Source organism: Asparagus officinalis, unplaced genomic scaffold, assembly GCF_001876935.1.
Source record: "Asparagus officinalis unplaced genomic scaffold, Aspof.V1 AsparagusV1_Un115, whole genome shotgun sequence".
Lineage (NCBI taxonomy): Eukaryota > Viridiplantae > Streptophyta > Magnoliopsida > Asparagales > Asparagaceae > Asparagus > Asparagus officinalis.
The window spans coordinates 105499-116586 of NW_017972381.1; positions in this window are offsets into that span (position 1 = coordinate 105499).

The window sequence follows — 11088 nt, forward strand, 5'->3', positions numbered from 1 at the left end:
CGTCCCTATGATATCCGGGAAGTGACTTGTGAGTGTAGCAGAAGGCACGTGGATATTCTGAGTCATCCTTCGCTTTATAAATATCGTCTGGCGACTGGAGGGGAAGTCACTTTGATATGGAGAGGACGTCTCCGCTTTTTCAGGGAAGTGATTGAGCTGACAAGTCGTGAAGACTTATCAGGCTAAAATCTGGATACTGGTTATTGGAGGTGGACTGAGATGTCAACATTTGCTCTAGGGGAGGGGCTTGAGACCAAAGTCAAGTCCTCAACTTAGTCGACGGCAGCGAATGTCCCTTAAGTCGTTTCTTAGAAATGCCTAGTGAGTAGTCAATTGCCCTAAATAGGGTCCTTCTTAATAACATGGTCGACCGGCACCACCTTTTGTGTCGACTTGGGAGTGTCGGCTTACTTTGACTGGTTGGAATGTCGTCTTGTCTGGGAGTTCAGGATCTCTCGTACCAGCTAGTATCGCCTCTTGTGTCGACAATAGGATGTCGGCTTGATGAGTCGGTGGGGTTGAGGCCTCTGCAATTGTGCCTTGGGTTTATCCCTGATAAGATACCAAGGTCTTGATATTCAACTGAGGAGTCGTTGTGCCTAAAACTCTTGAGAGTTGACTAGGAATTTCTTCCCTCTAAGGCTGAGAGATGACTGTGGGAGTCAATCAAAGGGTTGAGCTTATTTTGCTTAGGACTCTTATCATATCATTTCGCAAATATTGTATCCTGGGTGAGTGAACACCATAACAGTTGGTCCCTTTCTCTTGGAGTTGGATTTTAGTCGACTTCGAGAGAAATAAGATATGCTCTTGATCAATACAGGTCTTACTAAGGGCGAGAAACTGAGAAGTATCTATCTTAGAGACGTGGTTTGTCATTATTGGGCATCTATTATTAATTCCGCTATTCATGGCTGACGTCATCAAAGGATCTGAACCGTCTTTTTAGGAGATGAAGCGTCATGAACAGAAGGGAGGATCTTTTACTTTTCAAGTATTGGGACGTGGGGTGTTAAATGAGGGTGGTGCTTCGTGTTTTGAGTAAACTGCTTCAGATTCCGATGTGGATCTGGCCTGGTTACTTCAAAAATCACTGCGTCTTTTGATATGCCTCTATACTCTTCCTCGAAAGCTTATAAATAGCTTTTTGATAGTAAGATAGTTCTTTTACGAATATTTGCTCTAGAAAAATTCTTGATATTCCTCCAAGCTTCTTAAGAAAAAATCTTCCATGGCTTCCCAAGTTTCAAACTCTGGCCGTAGTAAGGAGTAACTTGCTGCTCTTTTCCTTATCCGCTCGAAGGTCCATATGGACGATTAGGTGGGGTTGTATGACCAATACAATATTCCTCGAACTCTCACATTGGTGACGCCAGAGATGAACGAGCTAGTGTACTGCTATGGCGAAGGTCGAGTGTCGCTGTACTTAGCCTATTTACAGCTGGTTTACGGCTACCCTTACACCCTTTCATTAAGGAGGTGCACGCCGCTCTAGGGGCTTCCCCTTTCTAGTTCTATCCAAATGTAGTGGGGGTTCTGATGGCTTTCATCATCATTTGCCACCGTGTTGGAGTCCAACCAAGCTTGAGATTGCTTGGGCATCTGATCAGCGTGGGGTCTGCTGAGAAGGACCCGTATTATTCTTTCCACTATCGTGGAGAGTTCCAGCTTGTTCTCGATTCTTTAGAGTTGGATGAGGACTGGAGGAAGAGATTTGTGTGGGTCTATGGCGGTGACAGCGTCTTCACCTGTTCGGACTGGCCAAAGGTGAACGAAGAAGCTTTGAGGCCAGTTACCCTTAGTGATTCCGAGATGAGGGATCTGAAAAAGATTCGTTCTTATGCCGAGACACGAGAGAGCGATGCTCTATTTGTTGATGTGTTTCTCCAGACGACAGGCATGCCCATGATCTTATCCTCCACTGGATTCCAAGCAAGGATGATCCCCATTCCTTTGTTAGCGGAAAATCGAAAGAGGAACACTGGGACTGAGGAGGCGGGCTCCACTGCTAGACCCCATAAGAAGCTGAGGGGGGCTTTCAGTGCAGAGGAGGTAGCTATCTTGATGCCTCAAGTAGCTAACATTGCCTCTGAATTAAGGGGAGACAAGGGTTGAGAGGCGGTGCCCAATTAGACCAGTTAGGACGGGTCCGCTAATAACTTAGCTTTACCGCTTGGAAAATGTGAGGCTGATTGAAGAGTCTTCTCCTGGTAGGGAGACTACGGCCCCAGTGGTCGATGAGGATGCTATCAGCCCTAGTACTAATCCTAAGGCATTCTGTTGTTTTGGTAAGGAGCCAATTGGGATGGATGACAGCATCGAGGGGAGAGCTGAAACTCTGTCAGACCAAATAAAAAATGGTGCTGACAGGAGGATTTTGAAGGATATGCCAAGTGTTGGCATACATCAAGCTCTTCAAGCTTTTCTAGCTCGGGGGACTTCACTGAGACATGCCCTGTTTAATCGACTTGAGCATTCCCTAGAATGCCAAGGAGGGCTGGTGAAGGAGCAGTCAGCCAAGGAAGAGGCTGAGAAGAGAGTCGCTGTCTTGGAGGCCGAATTGACTCATAAAGAAGGCGTTTGGCATCGGAGTTTGGATGAGAAGGAAAATCTCCTTAAGAGCTTTCGAATCCAGTTCTCCAAGCAGACGGGGACCATCGAGGACCTTCAAAGGGAGATTTTTCATCTTCAGGCGGGTTGGATTTGTCAGCGAATAACGATGAGGTCGAGGTTATCGCTGGGGCCCCCGGGGAGTCTTCTACAATTGCAGCCACCAAGAGTCCGTCAAGTCCGACTCCTGAGTCTGGTCGAGAGCTTTAATGACCTGCTTGTTTCTCTTCTCTTTTCCCTTTTTTTGGTAAATAAGTTTGTGTTTGTAATGAAGTTTACTCTTATTGAATGAAAATTAACTTTTGTCTTCATTCTTGAGCTTGCCTCCATTGTTTGCATTCTTTTAGCTTTGTGGCTTTGCTTCTTAGGCTTATGAACATCTTTTCGATAGAATGGCAACCCTTAGGTTAGGTACCTAGATCAGAAATAATCCTTGTACGGTCAAGTGGCGACTTTGGGAGTTGACCATAGGGTTGTGCCTTGGACTTAACTTGATAAAGAGCTAAGGACTTGTTTATCTGACCGAGGAGTCGTTTTGCCTTGGGTTTACCTTGAAGAGGTACCAAGGTCTTGATATTCGACTAAGAAGTCATTGTACCTTGGGTTTACCCTGAAGAGGTACCAAGGTCTTAATATTCAACTGAAAAGTTATTGTGCCTTGGGTTTACCTTGAAGAGGTACCAAGGCCTTAATATTTGACTGAGAAGTCATTGTGCATTGGGTTTACCCTGAAGATGTACTAAGGTCTTGATATTCGACTGAGAAGTCGTGGTGCTTAGTACTCTTTGAGAGTTGACTAGGACTTCCCATACACCATGGATTATGTCGAATGGCGTTTTCCATGTGAGGGTTGGGGGCACGACCAGAAGCTGCATGGTACCTTTTATGGTGGAAACTCTCTTGGATAAAGAATCCACAAGCAGGTATTATACTCCCTAAAAATGACAAATCATGACGGTTTTCTTGAAGGAGCTTCGGGGGTATTGGAAACTGGACCATGCTGTGAATGGAGAATTCTCCTTTATTAGGATCCTACGGGTTGCATGCTTCGACCACCATAGATGAGGTTGCTCTGGTGTGCTTGTTCGTGGAGCGTAGGGCTGTTAATCTTCCTGAGAAGATTTTGACAAGCCCTCGCATTTTTTCCGCAATCTCGTCCCAGTCCGATAGGAGTTTCCTGCAAAGAATCTCCATGGTCTCAGGTGCCCATCACAGACTTAATCACTGCAAACTTATGCTCATATGAGCTATTGCCAGTGGGAGCTTCAGTGATATTGGATCTACTTATGACCCTTAGAGAAGGTAGGGTTCAGCTTTATGATCCAACTCTAGGTTTCTTGGCTGTACAGAAGATGGAGTTTGTCTGTGGCGGCGTTAAGAAGCCTGTGCTGCATGTTCAAGTCAGACAATCACCATAGTGGTGTATCTTCTCCAGGAGGTCTTTTGGGGTTCTGGAAGTGGTCCCATCGTCTAGTGGATGGCCTGCTTAGCAAATGCTCCCCAGAAAACTATAGAGGCCCTTGAGGGCTACGCATATGCTGGCTCCTCATAGCCATAGGATAATCCTCCTTAGCTTGAATAATGCAACTTATGACTTTATTTAGCTTGGATGATGCAACTCCGATATTGTTCTTCAGGGTGATTAAAATCAGACCCTTGATTAGAACTTGGCATGTCTTCTCGAAAAAGAAGAAAAGCATAACGGTGGGCGCCAAACTGTTGATGCTCGATATCAAACAACATATTAATCCGGAAGAGAATTGTTGTGGGGTGATGAAGGATGATGGAGGGTCTGTTCCCTTTTTTGACTTTATGCCTGGTTCTTGAACAGGAGTCTGAAGTCTGTGCTACACAGACAGAAAAGAACTCGTGAGAGGGCAGGGACCGATTCCCCGTGATTCCTCCGACGATCAAGTCAGTTAACGAACATGAGCTTGAGTGGAGTTTAGAACTATGTGTTCTTATTCTATGTGCATTAGAGATGATTATTTCTCAGATTTGGTCCGATAGGAAGATTTAGATTGCTCCGAGAGCTTTTTGGTAGGATAGATTAGGTTAGATCTCACCTTACCTATGATGGTGAACTACCTCCATCTATAGAGCGGATGTCCATGGCAGACTAGTCATTTCGACCATACAGAGTGGCGGTGACAAAGAGTGAGCTGGGAGGTGAGTCATCCCTCACTTTACAGGTGTCGACTGGCGACTGGAGGGAAATTCATCTCAGCATGGGAGATGGAGTCCCCGCGATATCCGGGAAGTGGCTTGTGAGCGTGGCAGAAGGCACGTGGGCGTTCTGAGTCATCCCTCACTTTACAGATGTTGGCTGGCGACTGAAGGGGAAGTTACTTTGATATGGAGAGGACGTCTCCGCTTTTTCAGGGAATTGATTGAGCTGACAAGTCGTGGATACTTATCAGGCTAAAATCTGGATACGGCTTGTTCGAGGTGGACTGAGATGTCAACATTTGCTCTGGAGGAGGGGCTTGAGACCAAAGTCGAGTCCTCAACTTAGTCGATGGTAGGGAACGTCCCTTAAGTCATTTCTGAGAAATTCCTAGTGAGTGGTCAAGTGCCTTAAAATAGGGTCGTCCATAATAACAGTGTCGACCAACACCACCTTTCATGTCGACTTGGGAATATCAGCTTACTTTGACTGGTTAGAATGTCGTCTTGTCTGGGAGTTCAGGACCTCTCATACTGGCTAGTATCACCTCTTGTGTCGACACCAGGGTGTCGGCTTGATGAGTCGATGGGACTGAGGCCTCTGCAATTGTGCCTTGAGTTTATCCCTAATAAGCTACCAATGTCTTGATATTCAACTAAGGAGTCATTGTGCCTAGAACTCTTGAGAGTTGACTAGGGCTTTCTTCTCCCTAAGCCCGAGAGATGACTGTGAGAGTCGGTCAAAGGGTTGGGCTTGTTTTGCTTAGGACTCTTATCATATCATTTCACAAATATTGTATCCTGGGTGAGTGAACACCATAACGCCTGCTACCAAGATCGAGCTTCACGAAGATTTCTAAGCTTGGTATGGTGTTCGTAGTTTAGGTTGTTTACTTTATGTGTTATACTTAAAGCTTAAACTATACACATTCACATCATTTTGATTTATTGCGTTCATTGTTTGTTTCACTTTGCTAAAGGATTTTTTGAATATCTTTGTAAATATGTTTAGCCATAAAAACATAACTATTAGTTTCAATTTATCAGTTTATACATCTTTTTGGGAAAATAACGTTTTGCGGATTATAGACTTAATGATATTATTTTACATCTTTTCAAAAGTCTATGAATCCATTTCTAAACTTGTTTGAAATGATTTCATCAGAATCAAGTATTCAATGATTTCGTATTTTTGATTCTATGAAATCATATTTAATGTTTTCATACCATTTTGCAAAACAGTGAGTTTTCACAGATGGGAAATGCTATTTCAGAAATTTCTTTTCTAACACATTCATTTTTATGTGTATAAATATTTTTCCAAGTTTTACTATTTTTGGAGTTAAATTACTATTTTAAATTGAATTTATAAAATCAACTTTTTAATAAATTCAAGTATCTGCTATGTATCAGTTTTTCGGTTGACTGAACAGTCGAATCGGTCGACCGGCTAGAAGCAGTTTTTTCAGCATTGTTTATTTACAGTATATCAATCGATCGACCTCTAAAGTCAATCAACCAAACACAGTGTTTTCAATCGACCGCTTGTTTAATCCAGTCGACTTGCCAGTAGCAGTTTTTACAGTATTCTGTTTTTCAATCGATCAGTCAACCAACCATATTTTTCAGTCGACTGATCAATGACTATTTTACAGAAATGGCTAGTTTCTAATTTGTGTTATTTGAGAGGCTATAAATAGTTCTCAAGACTTAATTTTTAACAAGAGTTTTACAAGAAGTTTTTGGGCAGTTTTTCTGCACGTTTTTGAGAAGTTTAAGTTTGTTTGTTTATGTGATAAGAGTTTCACAAAGAGAATGATCTCAATTTTGTTTTTGAGGCGTTCATCCTAAAATCTCTAACTCTCTTTGTTTTGGAGAAGTTTTTCTAAACTCATCCTCTAGCTAATTAATATTTTGATTCTTATATATTTATGCTAGATTGATTTGAGTTTGATTTTGTTTTACTCATTGTTTACACACACAACCACTTGAGCTTAAGTATTTCACATTTGGTATAATCGGGTTGTGAGAGTGTTTTCATTGAGAGAGCTTTACATTTCATTCTCATTTGTCTTGGAGAACAAATCTTCTTATCCACATTTATTGTTAAACACGTTGTAATACACAAGAACACTTAGAAGTATTGTTTGGAGAGACCGGGGTTAATTCCAAGAGGAGTGAGTTGGTTGTAAAACCTAGGGAGAGGTTATAAATCCAAATACTTGAGGGAGTTAACACGGGTAGTCCAACACTTAGAGAAGTGTGGCTTGTGGGATTGACATCGTGTGAGTTATAAAAGTAATCGATGATCTTTGAAAACAGTTTGTGTAGATTTTTAGATATAGTGGAGATCTCCTCGAGGTGAGGAGCAGAGACGTAGTTGAGGGTTGACTGAACTCCGTGATCATATATTGTGTTTACGATTATTTTGGTGCATTATTATTCTTTACATTTTGTGCTTATGTTTATATCGCCTATTGTATCATTGTTTATCTTTGCATATCTCCTTGTATATCATATTTCTAGAATATCATTTTATAAGTTTTAATTTAGCATCAAAATCGGATTCGATTAACAATTACCCTATTCACCCCCCCCCCCCCCCTGTAGCAGGAGAGGATTGAGTATTCTTCATTTGCTAAAATATCTGGAGCTGAAATCGCTCAAACTAGCGGCGAGTGTCTTCATCCATAGGACTCTCTTGTGTATCCACATGTGTACGCTGGGGTTGTTTTCCCTGTAGCTAAGAATAAAGAAATTTTATGTGACCCGGTTCCTTACAATAATGATAATAGATAGAGGGACCATATGAATCGTTCATTGTAGCTCCTCGTAAACTATCACCTCATCTATCACGTGCTCCAAAGTGTCCTCCACGTCTACAAAAGCGACATCCACCACGTCCACCCGCTCGACCAGTTGTCTGTCTACTCTATTTGGCGAGAGAAGACCTATTTGCAGACTCTGCGATAGTAATTTCTAGCGAAGCTGGAACGGCTGATCTCAAAAAGTGATATGTCTCTACTAAAGATCGTATAGCAGAGCTCCTAATAATTTGTGGTCTGACTGAATTGTAAGACTATGGAAGAGAACCCAAAAAGGTGAATACCATTAGTAAATCCCACTAATCTTGCATCTTTTGAATATCCTAATGGGAAAAATCTATCTCAACTCCTCTGCAAGGCGATTGAAGTTGCCATAATAATCCTCAAAGGTTTGACTATGTTCATCCATCCTGCTCTGAAATAACTCTTGAATGGCGTCATACACCTGAATGGCGTCATACGCCTGATTGGCTTGTCCTCGGCCTGAGTACAATTGTTCTAAGAACTTCCACACTTGTTTCGCTGTATTACAATGAATTGCTAGCTAAAGAACCTATGGTTCCATGCTGTTCTAAATTTGATGAAGTAGACTAGTGTCATTCTGTTTACAGGAGGCAGTAACTGGTACAGGAGGGTTATTTGTAAGATGATGATTCTTTCCCCGTCCTGAATTATAAACTTGAACCAATTGCTTCCAAAATATGTAGTTAGACTCATTTAATTTTTGGTCAGTGATCCTGCTAGAAAGCACCTCCATGGGTCTTCATCTCATCCAAAAAATCAACCTCACTCAATAACTTCCTTTTGGATCCAATAACAAATGATCATTCTTTAAAAGATCCAATAACAAATGATCCTTTCTAGGATACATCAATAAATGATCCTTTACATGATCTAACAACAAATAATCCAAAAGACAAATTGATCAAATCATCAACAACTAATCATCAACAAGTTATTAATCCAAACCATCCTGTAAAGAAAGACTTATCATTTATTTCAAAGAGATTTTTAACGACTTATCGTAACTTGGAGCTAAATAATTTGATGAAGATCTATAAAGATCTAGTTGATAAGCTAAATGATTAGCTGAAGAGCTATGAAGATATAATTAATAAGCTAAATAATCAGCTAAAAATCTATGAAGATCTTGTTGATAAGCTAAATTATTAGCTTAATTTTATTTTTTTTTATTTTTTAACGATGGATGAACAGTATCATCAGATGAATAGTGCCCGATGAATAGTGTTGGGTGGATAAATAGTGTCGGCTAGGGTTTAGATGATGGTGGCTAGGGTTTATGAGGAGTGGAAGGTGGCAAATAGGGTTTAGAAAATTAGAGAGAGGGTGGCTCTGATACCATGTAGTTTGGAAAAACCATAATGAGATTATTAGCTCTCTCTAGGATGTTATTTATAGTGTTTAGGAAAATAATGAAGTTTGTCCCTACCCGATGTAGGACTAAACAAAAGTAAACACTACTCTTAACAACTACTCTCAACATTTCTTAAGACAATTGGGGCCTATTTTAGCACTGTAGAAATTTGTTGATTCACCCGATATAAGATGATGTGGAAATAGCCTTCGACAAAAATGTTGACTCGTAAGTACCTCACATGTTCGAGTTTCTTGATGTCTTGCCTACATAATGGAATTTACTACTATGGGAACCTCTTTATTTAGAGGCTGTTTGGTTCATTTCCCATTTTATTGGTAAACATCATTCTATATGAAAAATCTATTTTTTGAATTTTACAAATTTTTCCATAAAATCGGTTGTTTATGTTTCGATCGCACATAAAATATGTTGGGAAACCAATTTACACATTTTCCTTGGTTTAATTGTCATCTAAACAATGGAAAAAGTATTGGTTGGTAAAACATTTCCCACTTTTCTTATATTTGGTTAGTTTTGAAGTTGGTATGAAAAAATATATAAGGTCACCATGGTAGACAAATGATTTTGTGGACCGTTTGTGGGTGGTAGTTTTACCAAAAAAAAGTTCATAGAATGTAACTAAACAATATAGCAAATTCATATAAAAATACTGAAATAATATATGAAACCTATAGACATGATTAATCATAAATACAAGTAGGACATGGAAAATCATACCAAACCTATAAATAATTGAGGCTAAGTAATTGAGTTAAATAAAAGAAAGAAATTCCGTTAGGTTTTAAAATAGTGAGCGGCTCAAAACCACAAGCAAAATTGATATAGAACACATTGCGTATATTTTCATGGAGAAACTAGACTGTCAGAAGCCTAAACACGGGTCCTATAGAGGAAAATAATTTATAACGAAGAACGGGTCATATCTCCTAAACCATACGTCAGAATTGGACAAATTATGTATAAAAATTTCATACGTATTTTTTCAAGATAGCCAACCAAACCTACTATTGTTCAATTCGCTACCGTCTATTTTGTGAAATTCCCTCCGAATTGAGAGATATTAGAGTTCTTATTAGTTTTTTACTATTTTAGGTAATATTTTAGCAGTCTATTTTGATTAGGAAATAATTCCGATTTGATTCTAAATTTGACGGATTTGTTTCCCTAATCACATGGATTATTTTAAGGAAAGTTTTATTATTTTTATTTTTAGTTAAAGTTCGGGTCCTAGAAAGAGTCTTAGTTGTTTTCTATTTAAAGAGAGGATTGTAAGCCCTATAGTGATAGCTTTTCATCAATAAAATATCTCTTTAAGTATTTTCTTTGTGGATTTGATGTCCTTCATGGATTCATAGATTGTTCTTTATGGATTTAAAGAGTGTCCCTTCATAGATTTTCGAGGTTTATCACGATGCAAATTCAAGACTTATTTGCTGCTCCTTTTTTCTATCTCTATGCAAACATTTAGCAAGTGCACGATCTTTTGCATTACACACAACTATTTTTGAAGAGTAGTGGCTATCACGATTCTTTATCAATCTGACTTGGTGCGATCCCTAGCCTAGCATACGCTACGAGGGTATAACTCCGCGTAATGACGTGGGCGTAGCCATATACGTGAATTTATGTAGATTCAGCCCATTTAATTTGATTTTAAGGATGGCTCCCATTCGCTTTGACTTAGGGGTTTGTAGACTTGTTGTGGTAGCCAATTATATGTTAATTTGACTTTAATGAGTCTAATGATCAAATGACCATTTTGCCCTTGGTAGATTCTACGTAGCGTTTGAGCTATTTGATCGTTAGCCTTCGTTTTTTATCATCCACATGCGGCGCCTCTCCAATTTCCCTACTGCGCTAATTCAATAATGTTCTCATCACTCCCTGCGCCAAGGAGAGGGCCGATGAGGTTCAATGTGGCAGGTGCCCTGATGAGGAGGTTGATCAAGGAGCTAATTGTGGGCCCTCATCGACGGGGATTCTCCGTTAAGGGCCATGCCTAGTTGGTTATGTCATCATCTGCCAGAAGTTTGTAGTTTTTCTGCAAGTTAGTTTTTTTCATCTATTTCAGTTAAAGAGATGTGAAGG